At 42.3% G+C, this 18,167-nt stretch overlaps 1 pseudogene; it reads left to right on the top strand.

The window, feature by feature from the left end:
• The first annotated feature begins 1,414 nt into the window (after positions 1 to 1,414).
• On the top strand, positions 1,415 to 2,651 carry LOC118992757 (cytochrome b-c1 complex subunit 9-like; annotated as a pseudogene).
• The last annotated feature ends 15,516 nt before the right edge of the window (positions 2,652 to 18,167 follow it).

The raw sequence follows: 18,167 nt of genomic DNA on the forward strand, positions 1-18,167 counted from the left end.
GTAAAGGCTATGAAAAGTACAATAAAGAAAAATATACAGGGAACCAACAATGAAGGGAGGGCAACTGGGACTCAGATCAATGATTTGGAGCAAAAGGAAGAAATAAACATTCAACCAGACAGAATGAAGAAACAAAGAGTTCAAAAAAAATGAGGAGAGGCTTAGGAACCTTGAGGAAAATTATAAATGTTCTAACATCTAGATCATGGGATGCCAAAAGGAGAAGAGGAAGAGCAAGTAATTGAAAACTTATTTGAAAAAGTAATGAAGGAGAAGTTCCCAAATTTGGCAAAGCAAATAGGCTTCCAGGAAGTCCAGGAAACTCACGGAGTCCCAAAGAGGTTAGACCCAAGGAAGCACACACCAAGGCACATTGTAATTACATCACCCAAGATTAAAGATGAGGGAANAATAGAGGAAGAGGTAAAGGCTATGAAAAGTACAATAAAGAAAAATATACAGGGAACCAACAATGAAGGGAGGGCAACTGGGACTCAGATCAATGATTTGGAGCAAAAGGAAGAAATAAACATTCAACCAGACAGAATGAAGAAACAAAGAGTTCAAAAAAAATGAGGAGAGGCTTAGGAACCTTGAGGAAAATTATAAATGTTCTAACATCCAGATCATGGGATGCCAAAAGGAGAAGAGGAAGAGCAAGTAATTGAAAACTTATTTGAAAAAGTAATGAAGGAGAAGTTCCCAAATTTGGCAAAGAAAATAGGCTTCCAGGAAGTCCAGGAAACTCACAGAGTCCCAAAGAGGTTAGACCCAAGGAAGCACACACCAAGGCACATTGTAATTACATCACCCAAGATTAAAGATGAGGGGAGAATCTCCTTAAAAGCAAGAGAAAAAGAGTTACCTACAAAGGAGTTCCCATAAGACTATCAGCTGATTTCTCACAAGAAAACTTTCAGGCAAGAAGGGGCTGAAAAGAAGTATTCAAAATTATGAAAGGCAAGGACCTCCATCCAAGATTACTCTATCCAGCAAAGCTATCATTTAGAACAGAAGGGCAGATAGAGTGTTTCCCAGATAAGATCAAGTTAAAGGAGTTCATCATCACCAGGCCCTTATTATATGAAATGTTGAAGGGACTTACCTAAGAAAATGAAGATGATCAAAAATATGAACAGTAAAATGATAACAAACACAACTATCAACAACTGAACCTAAAAACAAAAACAAACCAAGCAAACAACTAGAAGAGGAATAGAATCACAGAAATGGAGATCACATTGAGGGTTATCAGCAGGGAGGGAAAGGAGGAAGAATGGGGGAAAAGGTATAAGGGATAAGATGCATAAATGGCAGGTACAAAATAGACAGGAGGAGTTTAAGAACAGTATAGGAAATGGAGAAGCTAAAGAACTTATATGTATGACCCATGGACATGAACTAAGACGGGAGGATGATGGTAGGGGGTGGGTGCAGGGCAGAGGGGAATAGAGGGAAGGAAAAAACGGGACAACTGTAATAGCATAATCATAAAATATATTTAAAAATAAATAAACTCATGTAATCTAACTGCAAAAGATAGCAATAAAATACCTACCTAGGAACAAGTTTAACCAAGGATGTGGAAGACTTGTACTCAGAAAATTATAAGATACTGAAAACAGAAATTGAAAAAAATATAAACAAGTAAAAATATATGCCATATTCATGGATAGGAAGAATTATCATTAAAATATCCACACTACCCAAAACAATCTATAGATTCAATACAATTCCTACCAAAGTACATTTCACAGAACTAGAACAAATATTTCAAAAATTTACATGGAACCACAAAAGACCCCAACTAGCCACAGCAATCTTGAGAGAAAAGAACAAAGTTGGAGGAATCACACTACCTGATATCAAATTATACTACAAGGCCATAGTAATCAAAATAGTCCCCCCAAAAACTGATCTGTAGATCAATGGAACAGAACAGAGATTCCAGAAGTAAACACATATGTTTATGATCAATTAATATTTAACAAAAGAGTCAAGAATATACAATGAAGTAAATATAACTTATTCAGTAACTGATAATCAAATTGTACAGATACATGCAAGAAATGAAATTAGACCACCTCATACACATATACAGAGATAAACTAAAAACTGGTTAAAGACTTAAGTGCAAGATGTGAAACCATAAAAGTCCTAGAAGAAAATATAAACAGTAAAAATCTTGGACATTTCTTATAGCAATATTTTTTCTGGGCAAAGGAAACAAAAGAAAATAAATAAACAGAACTACATTAAACTAAAAACATTTTGCATAGTAAAGGAAATTATCAACAAAATATAAAGACAGCCCACTGAATGGGAGAACATATTCACCAATGATACATCTGATAAGGGGTTAATGTCCAAAATTTATAAAGAACTGATAGAACTCAACATCAGGAACAAAAACAACACAATTTAAAAATGGGCAAAAGGGTGGTGTCCTGACTTGGGCAGTGGACGAACATAGTGGCTCCCACATTAACTGAGAGGTTGTACTCCCCGCTATCCCACAGAACCTCCACCTTTGCCCTCACCATCATCACGGGCAGCCTGTCCTTCTAGTGCATCTTCAAAAAAAGCAGGCACAATCTATGACCATCCAGGGTAACTTGTGGAAGCACATTAAGCATAAGTATAAGAACTAGTTCCTCAGAGGCTCCCTTTAAGGCCAGAAGGACCAGGCCCACCCATTAGCTGTTTGCCCAGAGTCAGGGCCTCAGCTTGAGATGTTACTCATGTCACCCTCCATGGACCATTTTTAGCTGCTCTTACAAAATGGCTTCTCCTGACAGACTCTTTAACTTCTGCTATATTTGCTGTTTAGTCAGCATCATCAGCAAATAAATGTGAATTGTCCTTGAAAAAAATAAAAATAGGCAGAGGACCTGAATAGACATTTCTCCACAGAGAACATAGAGATGGTCCATAGACATATGAAAAGATGCTCAACATCACTAATCACCAGAGAAGTGCAAATGAAAACCATAATGAGATAGCACCTCACACTTGTCAGAATGGCCATCATCAATAAGTCAACTAACAAGTGTTGGCAAGGATGTGGAGAAAAGGGAACCCTGGCACACACTTGATAAGAATGCACATTGGTGTAGTCACTGTGAAAAGCAGTATGAAGTTTCAAAACTCCATACTAATTTTTTTAAATCAAAAAGGGCCCTGACTGGTGTGACTCAGTGGATTGAGCACCAACCTGGGAACTGAAAGGTCGCTGGTTTGATTCCCAGTCAGGACACATGCCTGGGTTCCAGGCCAGGTTGGAGGCCTTGTGAGAGGCAACTGATATCTCTCACACACTGATGTTTCTCTCCCTCTCTTTCTTTCAACTTCCCTTCTCTCTAAGAGTAAATAAATAAAATACTTTTTTAAAAGTTGAAAAGGGAACTGCTTCATGACCTAGTGATTCTACTTCTGAGAATGTATCTGAAGAAACCTAAAACACTGATTTGAAAGAACATAAGCACCTGTATGTTCATTGCCGTGGTGCAATAGCCAAGATTTGGAAACAGCCCAAGTGCCCATAGTAGATGAGTGAATAAAAAAGCTGTGGTACATATACACAATGAAATAGTACTTGGATGTAAAAAAAGGAAATCTTACCTTTTTCAACAGCATGAATGGACCTGGAGGGTATTATGCTAAGTGAAATAAGCTAGTCAGAGAAAACACATACGATATGATTTCACTTATATGTGAAATCTAATGAACAAAATTAATTAACAAAAAAATTAGAAACAAAGGGTGAGATTTTCTCATTTATTTTTATAACCAAGTAGTATTCCATTGTGTAAATGTCCCACTGCTTTTGCAACTGGAAGAGGGGAGGTGGGGAAAGGTAGAAGAGGGTAAAGGGGGGGGAAAAAAACAGAAACAGCCCTGGCTGGTGTGGGTCAGTGGGTTGAGCACCAGCCTGTGAACCAAAAGCTCAACAATTTAATTCCCAGGCAGGAAACATGCCTAGGTTGTAGGTCAGGTCCTCAGCTCAGGGTGTGTGACAGGCAACTGGTCCATGTTTCTCTCACACCTTGATGTTTCCCTTCCTCTCTTTCTCCTTCCTTCCCCTTCTCTCTAAAACATAAATAAAATATTTTAAAAAATAGAAACAATGCCCTGGCTGGTATAGCTCAGTGGATTGAGCGCAGACCTGCGAACCAGACAATTGCTGTTCGATTCCCAGTCAGGGCACATGCCTGGGTTGCAGGCCAGTTCCCTGCAGGCCAACTCCCAGCAGGGGACGCATGAAAGGCAACCATACATTGATGTTTCTCTCCCTCTCTCCTTCCCTTCCCCTGTAAAGATAAATAAATAAAATATTTAAATTAAAAAAAATAAAAAAATAGAAACAGACTCATATACAGAAAACAGACTGACAGGTGTGAGAGGGGAGGGTGGTTGGGAGGCTGGGTGTAAATGATAAAGCAGTTGAGAAAAAAACTCAGACACAGACAACAGTATGGTGATTACCGGAGGAAAAGGGAGTTAAGGGTAGTAGAAGAGAATAAAGGGGGGGTAAATGGTGATGGAAGAAGATCTGATGGGATGGTGAACACACAATGCAAAATACACGTGTTGTGTTATAGAATTACACACCTGAAACCTGTATAATTTAGTTAGCCAATGTCATCCCAATAAATTCAATAAAAATAAACATAAATAAATGAAAATAATAAAAAAGGAAAAAAAGGGTCAAAGGACAGATAAAGAGTTTCCCAGACAACAAAAAGTTAAAGAAATTTATCACCACCAAACCAGAAAAAAAAGTTTTAAAAGACACGGAAAACAAATAGTAAAGTGGCAGAAGTCATTCCTTAACAGTAATTGTTTTAAATGTAAATGAATTAAACTCCGCAGTCAAAAGGTAGAGATTGGCAAGATATATTTTTAGAAGAATAATAGTCCTGGCCGGGTACTTAGTTGGTTGGATCATCATCCCATACACCAAAATGCTGCCAGTTCAATTTCCAGTCAGGACACATAACTGGGTTGTGATCCCTAGTTGGGGCACATATGGGAGGTGATTGATTGATGTTTCTCTCTCATATCCACCTCTCTCTCTCTCTCTCTCTCTCCCCCCCTCTCTAAAATCAAGAAACATACCACCCTTGGGTAAGGATTTTAAAAATGTTTTAAATGTAATAATAATAATTCAACTATATACTGCCTACAAGAGACTCACTTGAGACTCAAGGACACAAATAGGTTAAAAGTAAAAGGAAGAAAAAAGATGTTCCATGAAAACTATAACCAGAATAGCTAGGATAGTTATAATAATTTGAAACAAAATAAATTTTAAGTCAAAACTGTTACAACAGACAAATAAAGACATTATGTATTAATAAAAAGGCCAGTTCATCAAGAAGATATAGCAATTATAAATATTTATTCACAAGAGTCTCAAAAATGTTTTTAAAATATTGACAACATTGAAAAAAGAAATAGACAGTTCTACAATAAAGTTAGAGATTTCAACACTCCACTTTCAATAATGAATAAAACATCTAGTCAGAGAATCAATAAGGAAAAAGAGGACATGAACAACATTATAAAACAATTAGACCTAAGAGATCTACATAGACCATCTAGTAAACAACAGTGAGTACGCATTCTTCTCTAGGGCACATGGAACATTCTCAAGGATAGACCATATGTTGGGCCACAAAACAAGTTTTAATAAATTTTAAAAGATTGAAATCATATTTTCTCTGACCACAATGGAATGAAGATAGAAATCAATAACAGAAGGAAAACTGGAAAATTCCCAAATATGTGGAAGTTAAACAACACAATCTTAAATAACCAATGGTCTAGAGAAGAAATCACAAGGCAATTAGAAAATACTTAGAGGCAAACGAAATAAAAGCAGAGCATACCAAAACCTACAGGTCATAGCAAAAGCAGTGCTTAGAGGGAAATTTATAGCAATCAATGCCTACATTGAAAAAGAAGAAAGGCCTCAAAAAAATAATCTAACTCGATGCCTTAAAGAATTAGAAAAAAAAGAACCAAACCCAAAGCTAGCAGAAGGAAGGACACAATAGGGATTAGAATGAAAATCATGAAATAGAGGACAGAAAAAAAAAAATAGAGAGAATCTACAAAACCAAAATTTGGTTCTTTGTAAAGGCCAACAAAACTGACAGATTTTTAGCTGGATTGACTAAAAAAAAAAAAAACAGTTGGGAAGACTCAGATCATTAAAATCAGAAATTAAAGAATGAACATTACTACTGATTTACAGAAATAAAAAATATTATAAGAAAATACTATGGCCCTGACTGCTGTGGCTCAGTGGACTGAATGCCAACCTGTGAACAAAAGAGTTGCTGGTTCTATTCCCAGTCAGGGCACATGCCTAGGTTGTGGGCCAGGTTCCCATTTGGGTGTGTGTGAGAAGGAGACATTTCTCTCCCTCTCTTCCTCCCTCCCTCCCTTCCCCGCAAAGTTCAAAACACTGATAATCAGGGGACTCGCAGAAATGGTTGAATATGGTTGCAAAATAAAAGAAAAAGTGAAGGCTATGCAAAGTGCAATAAAGAAAAATATACAGGGAACCAACTGTGAAGGAAGAGAAACTGGGACTCAGATCACCAATTTGGAGCAGAAGGAAGAAATAAACATTGACCAGAACATGAAGACAAAAGAATTCAAAAAAATAAGGAGAGGCTAGGAATCTCTGGGACAACTTTAAATATGTCAACATCTGAATCACAGAGGTGCCAGAAGGAGAAGAGGAAGAGCAAGTAATTGAAAACTTATTTGAAAAAATAATGAATGAGAACTTCCCAAATTTGGCAAAAGAAATAGATTTCCAGGAAGTCCAGGAAGCTCAGAGAGTCCCAAAGAGGTTGGACCCAAGAAGGAACACACCAAGGCACATTGTAATTACATCACCCAAAATTAAAGATAAGGGGAGAATCTCCTTAAAAGCAGCAAGAGAAAAGGAGACAGTTACCTACAAAGGAGTTCCCATAAGACTATCAGCTGATTTCTCACAAGAAAACTTTCAGGCAAGAAGGGGCTAAAAAGAAGTATTCAAAATCATGAAAGGCAAGGACCTCCATCCAAGATTACTCTATCCAGCAAAGCTATCATTTAGAATAGAAGGGCAGATAGAGTGTTTCCCAGATAAGATCAAGTTAAAGGAGTTCATCATCACCAAGCCCTTATTATATGAAATGTTGAAGGGACTTACCTAAGAAAATGAAGATGATCAAAAATATGAACAGTAAAATGATAACAGACTCACAACTACCAAAACTGAACCTAAAAACAAAAACAAACCAAGCAAACAACTAGAACAGGAACAGAATCACAGAAATGTTATCAGCAGAGACAGGGGGTGGGGGTGTGGGGAGGAAGAATGGGGGAAAAGGTATGGGGAATAAGACCCATAAATGGTAGGTACAAAATAGACAGGAGGAGTTTAAGAACAGTATAGGAAATGGAGAAGCTAAAGAACTTGCATGTATGACCCATGGACATAAACTAAGCATGCAATGCTGGTAGAAGGGGGGTTGCAGAGCAGAGGCAAATAAAGGGCAAAAAAAGTGGGACATCTCTAAGAGCACAATCAATAAAATGTACTTTAAAAAAGAATAATATAGGAAATGTAGTAGCCAAAGAACTTGTATGCATGACCCATGGACATGAACTAATGGGAGGGATTACTAGAGGGAATTGGGTACCAGGTAGAAGGGGACAGAGGTGTAAATATTGGGACTGCTGTAATAGCATAATCAACAACATGTATTAAAAATGAAAAAAGAAAGAAAATACTATGAACTATATGCCAACAAAATTAGATAACCCAGCTAAAATGGATGAATTACAAGAAACACAAATTAATGTGTGAGTCAAGGAGGAATAGAAAATCCAAATACACCGATAATAAGGAGATGGAATCAGTAGTCAAAAACCTCTCAACAAAGAGGAACCCAGGACCAGATGGCTTCACTTGTGAATTCTACCAAACATTTAAGGAAGAATTAACATCAATCTTTCTCCAGATTGTCCAAAAAATCAAACAGAAGGAAACACTCGCTAATTCATTCTATGAGACCAACATTACACAGATACCAAAGCCAAAGAAAGATACTACAAGAAAACTATAGACTAATACTCCTTATGAATATGGATTCAAAAATCCTCGATAAAATACTAGCAAACTGAATTCAGCAGCATATTAAAATAATTATACACCACAATCAAATGTTATTTCTCCCCAGAATGCAAAAGTGACTCAACACATGAAAGGCAAGCAATGTGAAATACCACATTAGCAGAAGGAGGAGGAGAATCGTGATTATTTCAATTGGTGCAGAAAGAGCATTTGAAAAAAATCCAACACTCTTTCATGACAAAAATAATTAAATAATAAACTAGAAATAGAAGGGAAATGCCTCAACAAAATAAAGGCCATATATGCAAAACTCAGAGCTAACATTATACTCAGTGGTAAAAGGCTGAAAGCTTTTCTCCTAAGATCAGTAATAAGACAAGGATACACACTCCTGTGCTTCTAGTCAACATAATACTAGAAGTTACAGCCAGAACAATTAGGCAGAAAAAAGAAATAGAAGACATACAAATTGGAAAGAAAGGGGTAAAACTATCCCTAGTCACAGATTGTAGAGTCTTATATGTAGAAAATCCTAAAGAATTTACACATATTCATTCCATTGTAAAAGCTAAAAAATCCAGCAAATTTGAAAATACAAAATCAACACACAAATATCAGCTGTCTTCCTATTCACTTTCAATGAACAATGCAAAAAAAGGAAATTTAAATAACAATTCTATTTACAATTGTGTCATTTAAAAAGCCCTCAGGGGGACTTCCGGTCAAAATGGAGACATAGGCAGACATGGCTCACCTTTTCACACAACCACATCAAAATTACAACTAAAATATAGAGCAACCATCACTCAGAACCATCAGAAATTGAGTTGAATGGAAGTCTGACCACTATAGAATTAAAGAAACCGCATTCATCCATACTGGTAGGAGGGATGCAGGTGTTGAATGGGCTGGTCCTTCACCCACATGTGGTGGGTAAAAATTCAGGAGTGATATCTCAGGAGTGAGGAGTCCCAGACCCACACCAGTCCCCCCAGTGCAGAGTTCCAGGGCCAGGAAGATAAGTCCCCACAACTTCTTGTTGCAAAAACCATCAGGGATTGAGTCAGTGGAAGAAACTTCTGCAGCCCTGAGCAGTTCCTCTTAAGGAGCCCACACATGGACTCACCTACACAGACTCACTCCCTCTGAACTCCAGCACCAGAGCAGCTGCTTGAAAGGCACCAGTGGTATAAAGGGAGAAACTGGAGTGTCTGGCACCAAGGTGAACAGCAGCCATTATCTATTTTCTGAACCCTCCCTCCACAGAGGCAGCAAACTGGTGCCATATCTGAGACTCCATCAACCTGGAAAAAACTGTTTGACCTGCCCTGAAGATCCCCAGAGACTTGCCCCCACCCAACTTATGGACCCACCCAAACTGCTTTTCCATATGAATGGCTGGTCTTGGCTCATGCTTCACAACGTCCTAAATACTATCAAACAAGCAACAGCTGGCCTCAATGAGTCCCAGGCCCAGAACTAGCAGCAGCCAGCCTAGTTTCACAGCTTGACTTAGCCTGGGAATCTCCAAGCCCAGCATAAGTAGCAGCCATCTCAGAATGTTTTATAGCTCAATAAGAGCCACCCCAGGCAAAACAAGGTGGGGGCTGGCATTGGGCTGCACCACCCGGGAAATCCCAGGACCAATGCACCCAGTGGACAGCTACAGATCATATCAGAGCACCACCACCCTGCTCCTGCACAGCTCCATGGAGGGCAGAGGTTAGTGGTGAGTGGTCAGAGTCAATCCTTGCAGCTTACTGGACTTAGTAAATTCCTCCCATTGATTTGCCAACAGCAACCAAGCCTCAACTACAAAAGGAGACTGTACTCAGCCCACCTGACGGGTATACCTTGAAGACCCAGTTTGGGTAATAAGGGCTGTGCTGCTGTGCCCTGTGCTATAGGACACCTACTACATTAGGCCATGATACCAAGACATGGAGTCAAAGCAGCTCTGCCTAATACATAGAAACAAACTCATGGAGGCTGCCAAAATGAGGAGACAAAGAAACATGGCCCAAATGAAAGAACAGATCAAAACTCCAGAAAAAGAGCTAAATGAAATGGAGATAAGCAATCTGTCAGGTGCAAAGTTCAAAACGCTTTTTATAAGAATGCTACACCCTGGCTGGTGTAGCTCAGTGGATTGAGCGCAGGCCTGCGAACCACACGATTGCAGTTCGATTCCCAGTCAGGGCACATGCCTGGGTTGCAGGCCAGTTCCCAGAGCAGGGGACACATGAAAGGCAACCACACATTGATATTTCTCTCCCTCTCTCCTTCCCTTCCCGTCTAAAGAGAAATAAATAAAATCAAAAAAATTTTTTTAAATAAAAAGAAAAGAAAGCCTCAAAAATCTCTGGCTGTAAAAATCTGTGGGGGGCCCTGGCTAGTGTGGCTGAGTGGATTGAGTGCCAGCCTGCAAAACAAAGGATCGCTGGTTCCATTCCTAGTTGGGGCACACACCTGGGTTGCAGGCCAAGTCCCTAGTAGGGGGTGCATGAGAGGCAACTGCACATTGATGTTTCTCTCCCTCTCTTTCTCCCTCCTTTCCCCTCTCTCTAAAAATAAATTAATTTTAAAAAAAAACCTGTGGGTATTGAGGTGGCAGGAGAAACTCCCAGCCTCACAGGAGAATTCATTGGAGATACCCACAGTGTCCTAAAACATACACAAACCCAACCGCCAGGGAATCAGAACCAGAAGGGCCCAATTTGTTTGTGGGTAGTGGGAGAATTGACTGAAAGCGGAGCAAGAGCTGAGCAAGTGGCATTGTTCCCTCTTTGACCCCTCCCCCACATATAGCACCAAAACACAGTGAAGTGGGTTGCCCCACCATGACAAATACCTAAGGCTCTGCCCCCATAACATAACAGGTGCATTGAGACAAATAAATATATCCCAAATGTAAGAACAGATCAAAACTCCAGAAAAAGAACTAAGCAATGAGATAGCCATCCTACAAGATGCAGAATTCAAAACAGTGGTAATCAGAATGCTCACAGAAATGATTGAGTACAGATGCAAGATAAAGAAAGAAGTGAAGGTTATGCAAAGTGAAATAAATAAAAAAATACAGGGAACCAACAGTGACAGGAAGGAAACTGGGACTCATATCAACAATTAGGAACAAAAGGAAGAAATAAACATTCAACCAGAACAGAAAAGAAACAAGAATTTAAAAACAAAAACAAAAACAAAGAGAGGTTTAGGAACCTCTGGGACAAGTTTAAATGTACCAATATCCAAATCATAGGGGTGCCAGAAGGGGAAGAGAAAGAGCAAGTAATTGAAAACTTATTTGAAAAAATAATGAAAGCGCCCTGCCTGGCATAGCTCAATGGATTGAGTGCGGGCCTGCGAACCAAAGGATCGCAGTTCAATTCCCAGTCAGGGCACATGCCTGGGTTGCAGGCCAGTTCCCAGCATATTTTAAAAAAATAATAATGAAAGAAAACTTCTCTAATTAAGTGAAGAAAATACAGATACAGATCCAGGAAGCACAGAGAGTCCCAAACAAGTTGGACCCAAAGAGGACCACACCAAGACACATCATAATTTAAATGCCAAAGGTTAAAGATAAGGGGAGAATCTTAAAAGCAGCAAGAGAAAAGCAGATAGTTACCTACAAAGGAGTTTCCATAAGACCACCAGCTGATTTCTAAAAAAGTAATTTGCAGACCAGAGGGGACTGGCAAGAAGTATTCAAAGTGATGAGAAGCAAGAACCTACAACCAAAATTACTCTCTCCAGCAAAGCTATCACTTAGAATTGAAGGGCAGATAAAGTGCTTCCCAAACAAGGTAAAGCTAAAGGAGTTCGTCCTCACCAAGGCATTATTATGTGAAATGTCAAAGGGACTTATTTAAGAAAAAGAAGAAGATCAAAACTATGAGCATCAAAATAGCAATAAATTCACAACTATCACAAATTAAATCTAAAAAACAAACCAAGCAAACAAGCAGAACAGTAACAGAATCGTAGATATGGAGATCATTTGGAGGTTTATCGACTGGGAGGGGGAAGAGGGAGAATGGGGGAAAAGGCGCAGAGATTAAGAAGCACAAATTGGTAGGTACAAGAATAGACACTGGGTGTTAAGAACAGTACAGGAGGAATAGCTAAAGAACTTACATGCATGACCCATAGACATAAACTAAGGCGTGCATGGATTGAGGGGATAGGGGGTGCCCGGTAGAGTGGGCAGAAGGGGGGAAATTGGGACAAATGTAATAGCGCAATTAAGAAAATATATTTTTAAAAAACTCTATGGAGCAATAATCTAATTTTAAAAAATGAGAGAGTATTTGTAAATTATATATCTGATCAGGGTTTCATATATAAAATATATAAAGAACTCCTACAACTCAACAACAAAAAGACAACTCAATTTTAAAATCAGCAAAGGATTTCAATATACATTTTCCATAGGAAAAGTGAAAATAAACAATAAGCACATGAAAACATGCTCAAAATTATTAGCTATTAGAGAAATGCAAACCAAAACCACAATGAGGTAGCACTTCACCCCTGCTAGGATGGCTATAATTTCTTTTTTTAATTCAAAAAAATGGTAAGTATTGGCAAGGATGCAGAGAATTTGAAACCCTCGTAAAATGTAATGGAATTGTACAATGATGCAGCTGCCATGGAAAGCACTTTGCTAATTCCTCAAAAAGTTAAACATAGAATGACCATCTATAACCCAGCAATTCCACTTCTAGGCATATACCCCAAGGAATTAAATGCAGGTTAGGTATTTAATGTTTCTTCACATGTTGACACCTAATTCCCAATGTGATGGCATTTGTATGTGGGGCCCTTGGGAGATACTTGCAATTACATGAGGTCATAAAGGTGGGGTTTCAATCCAGTAGAACTGGAGGCCTCATAAGAAAAGGAAGAAATAGGGATCTCCCTCTTTCTCTCCCCTCCCTCACTCTACTTCCCTCCCTCCCTCCCCTCACCCTTCCTCCTGTCCTCCCCTCACTTGGGTCCCCTGGGGAAAGTCCGTGTGAACACCCAGTGAGAAGGTGGAGGGTGGCCATCTGCAAGCAAGAAAGGTCTTACCAGAAAACTAACCAGCCAGCACCTAGATCTTGGCCTTAGCCTCCAGACTGTTAGAAAATGAACGCCTGACATCTAAGCTACCTAGTCTCTAGTATTTTGTTATAACAACCCATTCAAATACTTGTATATGAATGTTATTTTGTTTTAAATATTTATAAAGATTGTATTCATTTATTTTTAGAGAGAGGGGAAGAGAGGGAGAAAACATTGATGTGTGAGAAAAACACTTGGTTGTCTCTCAAGGACTGGCCCACAGCCAGGAATGCTCCCTGATTAGGAGTCGAACCAGTGACCTTTTGGGTTCACAGGCTGGCACTCGATCCACTGAGCCACACTAGCCAGGGTGGGTATGGGCTTGTTCTTAACAGTATGCTATTCACAATAATCAAAAAGTGGAGACAACCCGCCCTGGCTGGTGTAGCTCAGTGGATTGAGCACGGGCCTGCGAACCAGACGATCGCGGTTCGATTCCCAGTCAGGGCACATGCCTGGGGTGCAGGCCAGTTCCCGGCAGGGGATGCACAAGAAGCAACCATACATTGATGTTTCTCTTCCTCTCTCCTTCCCTTCCCCTCTATAAATAAATAAATAAATAAATATTTTTTAAAAAGTGGAGACAACCCAAATGATCATCATCTGATGAAGGAATAAACAAAATGCGGTCTATCCATACAATAGAACATTATTAAGCTTTGAAAAAGAGTGAAATCCTTAACAGGCAAAACAGAGACAAACTCATAGGTAAAGAGCAGGCTGACAACTCGGGGGTTGGGGGTAGGGGGTAGGGGATGGAGGGACTGGGCCAAAAAGAGAAAAAAGAGAAAGAACTTTGGACACAAAGAACAGTGTGGTGATTGCCGGGGTGGTGGAGATGGCAGAGGGTATGGGTGTGGAGGGTGGGGGGTGGGTAAATGGCAATAGAAAAAATACCATAAAATTTTTTAAATGAAAGGAAAAAAACAAATGAAGTTCTGATACATGCTACCGCACGGATAAACCTTGAAAACATTGTGACAAGTGAGAGAAGCCAGGTGTTAAAAGACATATATTGTATGATTCCATTTATAGGAAATGTCTAGAAGAGGCAAATTCACAGAGACAGAAAATAAAAATACAGGTTACCAGGTGCAGGTAGTATTGGGAAATGAGGAATTATTGCTTAATGGATACAAGGTTTCTGTTTAGGGTGATGAAAAAGTTTTACAAATAATGGTGATGATTGTACAACATTGTCAACTCAATTAATATCACTAAATTGTACACTTAAAATGGTTAAAATGAAAATTGTTATTATTTATATAATATATAAAAGTATATATAAATAATATATATTATGTATATAAAAATCTATATTTACCACAATGGAGAGAGAAAGAGAGGGGGAGGGATGGAGGAAGGATGGGAAGAAGAGTGGGAGGGAGGGAGGGAAGGTGAGAGGAAGTGGGGGAGGGACTGAGAAAAAGGGAGGAAAAGAGAAAATACAACAAAAAACCTACAGTTCAGAATTACACTCACAGAAACAAAAAAACACTCACAGGGAGGGACCATCGTGGGACATGAGCACTGAGGATACAGGTGAGCAGTGGGCCAACGGGATGTGCGCAGGGATGCCCTGCCCAGGCTCCTTAGCCCAGCGGGGTTTGCCTGCTGCTGGCAAGCTCCTGGCATGAGGATGGCTTCCCACCTGAACTTTGTCCTTCTATCTTTCTTCTCTGCCTGGGGCTCTCTGACACCAGAGACCTTGCTGGGTGCCACCCAGAAAGGCAGGGGATTTGATGACCCCACGCACAGCCACCCACTAGAGAGGAAGCGCCCTGGCCTGCCAGGAAATGCCCTACAGTTCATTAAAAGTAAGTAAAAGTAGAGACCCTTTTCTCCCGTTGCCATAGCCACATTTCCAGTACTCAGTAGCCCACGTGCAGCCAGCGGCTAGCACACTGCACACAGTAAATCTAGAATATCCCCTTCATTGTAGAATGTTCTCTTGGGGTCCCCAGGAAACTGGACCCCAGCTGCCTGCTCACGAGCGCATCTTTTGTTGGCTTTTCTCCCTTCCCTGTCTCCCTCCTACCAAACCTTCCCTGTGCATCCTGGGGTCTCCTCCCAAACTAAAGACCTGCACCCAAGTCGTCCCAAGATCTGCTTTCAAGGGAATGTAAATCAATGCACTGGTGACTGTCAGTAAGAAGACAGCTGGGATGATTTAGTCACCGCCACCCGAGAGCCCCCGAAGTAGCTGAGGGACTGTGTTCCTGACCTGTCCTGACTTCAGGCGAGAGAGGACAGGTGGAGGAACACCCACAGGCCAATAAGCAGGAAGACCTGAGTGTGAGTAGCCTAGCCCCTCAGTCTCTCAGTGATGGCAGTAGGGGGTAGAGTCCTTGACTGTCCCTTTTCCCCTCCCACACAAATGTCCCAACCCTGCCTGTGGCTGGGCAGTCAGGCACAGGCACTGCATCCCACGCAGCCAGGGGTGGGAAGCCCTTCCTACAGGGACCTCCATGTTCCCCAAGAGGACCTGGAGGCTCAGAGAGGGGAGGCAATTCCTTAAAGACCACACAGCTGCTGAGGAACTGAGCTGGCTCCCGAGGCCAGGTCTCCGGATACCTAGGTCCTCACTGTGCTCAACCTCCAGGGAAGACATGGGGACCTTAGGAGTTTGGGGAAATGCAGGTTCAAGGCTGTCTAAACCAGAGGGGCTGGCACCTCCCAGCTGGGGATCCTCTGCAGGGCCTCAGAGCAGCTGGCCTCCCTTCCCTGGTGAGTGCCCTTCATTCGGCCAAAAGGAACGTGGCTCCAGCAGTCCTGAGAGGCTGCTTCATGGAGGGAGCAGTCGGCAGAGTGACGGGGAATAGAGGGACATGCTGGGACAGAGGGTTCTGGCCATCTCACCCCTTGCCCCTGCATTCCCTCGTTCCCTGGAGTCTCCCAAAGCGGGACTGGACCAGCTGGCAGTCAGAGAGCTCAGAGCTATGAGCATTGTCCTGGGGCACTGTCAAAATTAAATTAACATTTTTTCCATTTCTCCTTTATTGCAAGCATATTGGATGCTGTTGCACAAACTCCATTTCTCTGCTGGCTCTTTCACGCCCTGGTTCTCAGCCTGGGCTCCAAAGGCAGGCCTGGCAAAGGGTGAGGAGACAGGTCTCATGCCACCTCCCCAGCTAAACCCTCAAAAGCCCTGTTGCCCTAGAGATGGAGCTAAGTGCCAGCCCCAGGCACAGGGGTCCCCCTGGCCACCTACTCTCCTCCTCTGCCTAATTCCCAGCCCTCCTAACTCCCAGGCCCCACCCCTCTTTGCCCCTCTTCCATAGTGCTAGAAATCCCAAAGCAGAAAAAGTCCCCATACCCACCAGCCCATGGCAAAAATGCTCAGAATCAGACAGCAGGGCACAGAGCTGGGAGTGCAGCCGAGATCCCGACTGCATCATCTCACCAGAGTCCCCACTGAGGGCTAAGGCTCTGCTGGGATCACTCATTCAGTCAGAGGCTCACATCGAGCACTCCCCTACTTTAGGCCAGTGGAGAAACCCAGAAGGATCGTGCACAGAGTTTGCCCTCAAGTGTGTGTGTAGGGGTGGGGGGCAGGTACAACAAGGCAGTGATGGCACGCAGCATGGTAAGAACAGGGTCGTAGAGGCTGTCACCAAGGAGGGGACCTAAGATTTCGGCCGGCAGTTTGTTGAGTTGAGAAAAAGAAAGTGTGTTCCAGGCAGAGGGAATGGCTGGTAAAAGATTAGAAGAAAGAATTGATGTGGTGCTATTGGGAGTGATGGACAGGGGAAGGTGAACAGAACAGAACATAAGGTGGTGGTATCAGACCTGGGTCAGGCTGGAGGGGAGGTCAAGGACCTGGCCACAGAAGGCTCATGGGCAGGGGGAGCTAGGGAAGGACATTGAGCTGGGAACGGCAGAGTCAGGTTTGCATTCGCAGGAGCTCCCTCTGGCTCCCCGTGGAAGGCCAGCTGCTGGGGCAGAGACCAGTGATGTGGATGTTGCAATAGTCCTGGCCAGCTAGGATGAGCTCAGAATGAAGGCAACAGCAGTGGGGAAAGAATAAAGTCAAGGAATCGCATGGATCAGCTTTGGTCAACCAACGGCACCAAGGATGAGGGAGAGGGAGGAGTCCAGGTGCTGCTCCCATCTGTCCCCAGGAATCAGGTAGGTGGTACGGACCTCTGCAGAGAGGGGGAGCCCTTGGGAGGAGCGGGGCTGGGGGAGCACAAACAGCTGAGTGTGAGGATCTGTGGGCCACCCAGCTGGGCTCGTCAGTTTGATTCTAGGCATGCACGCCTGGAGCCCTGTGGAGGCAAGCGCTGGCCATCCTATCTGGGAACTGCTGGGGCAACCCTCAGCCGCAGCATCTGGTAAACAGCCACTGGCCTGCGGAGAGGATGGTGAGAAGAGAAGAGGGCCTGGGACAACCACCAGCACAAGGAGAGGCTCAGAGGGAGGCTCTGGGGGAGGCAGGAAGAGACCAGGGCCAGCAGGGGCCCATAACAGGTGGGTCGGTGACAGCAGGCTTTGGGGGCAGCAGGGAGGAGCAGTCATACTTAGTGACATGAGCTCCGATGCCCAGACCTCCATCTGTGGAAGACCAGGGACAGAAACCGGACTGGAGGGGGTTCCGGAGAGAATGGGTAGCAAGAAAGTAGGGAATGGACCTGGCTGGTGTAGCTCAGTGGATTGATCACAGGCCTGCAAACCAAAGCATCACCGGTTTGATTTCCAGTCAGGGCACACGCCTGGGTTGCAGGCCATATCCCCCGTACGGGGTGTGCTAGAAGCAACCATACATTGATGTTTCACTCCCTCTCTTTCTCACCCACCTCCCCCACGTCTCTAAAATAAATAAATAAAGTCTTAAAAAAGAAGAAGAAGAAAGTAGGGAATGGGAAGTGTAGACAGCGCTGAAGAAATCCGGCTATGGACAGATGGAGAAAGCTGGGGTAGG

The sequence above is a fragment of the Sturnira hondurensis genome, unplaced genomic scaffold (assembly GCF_014824575.4).
Source record: "Sturnira hondurensis isolate 20B ecotype Veracruz unplaced genomic scaffold, ASM1482457v3 Scaffold0008380, whole genome shotgun sequence".
Lineage (NCBI taxonomy): Eukaryota > Metazoa > Chordata > Mammalia > Chiroptera > Phyllostomidae > Sturnira > Sturnira hondurensis.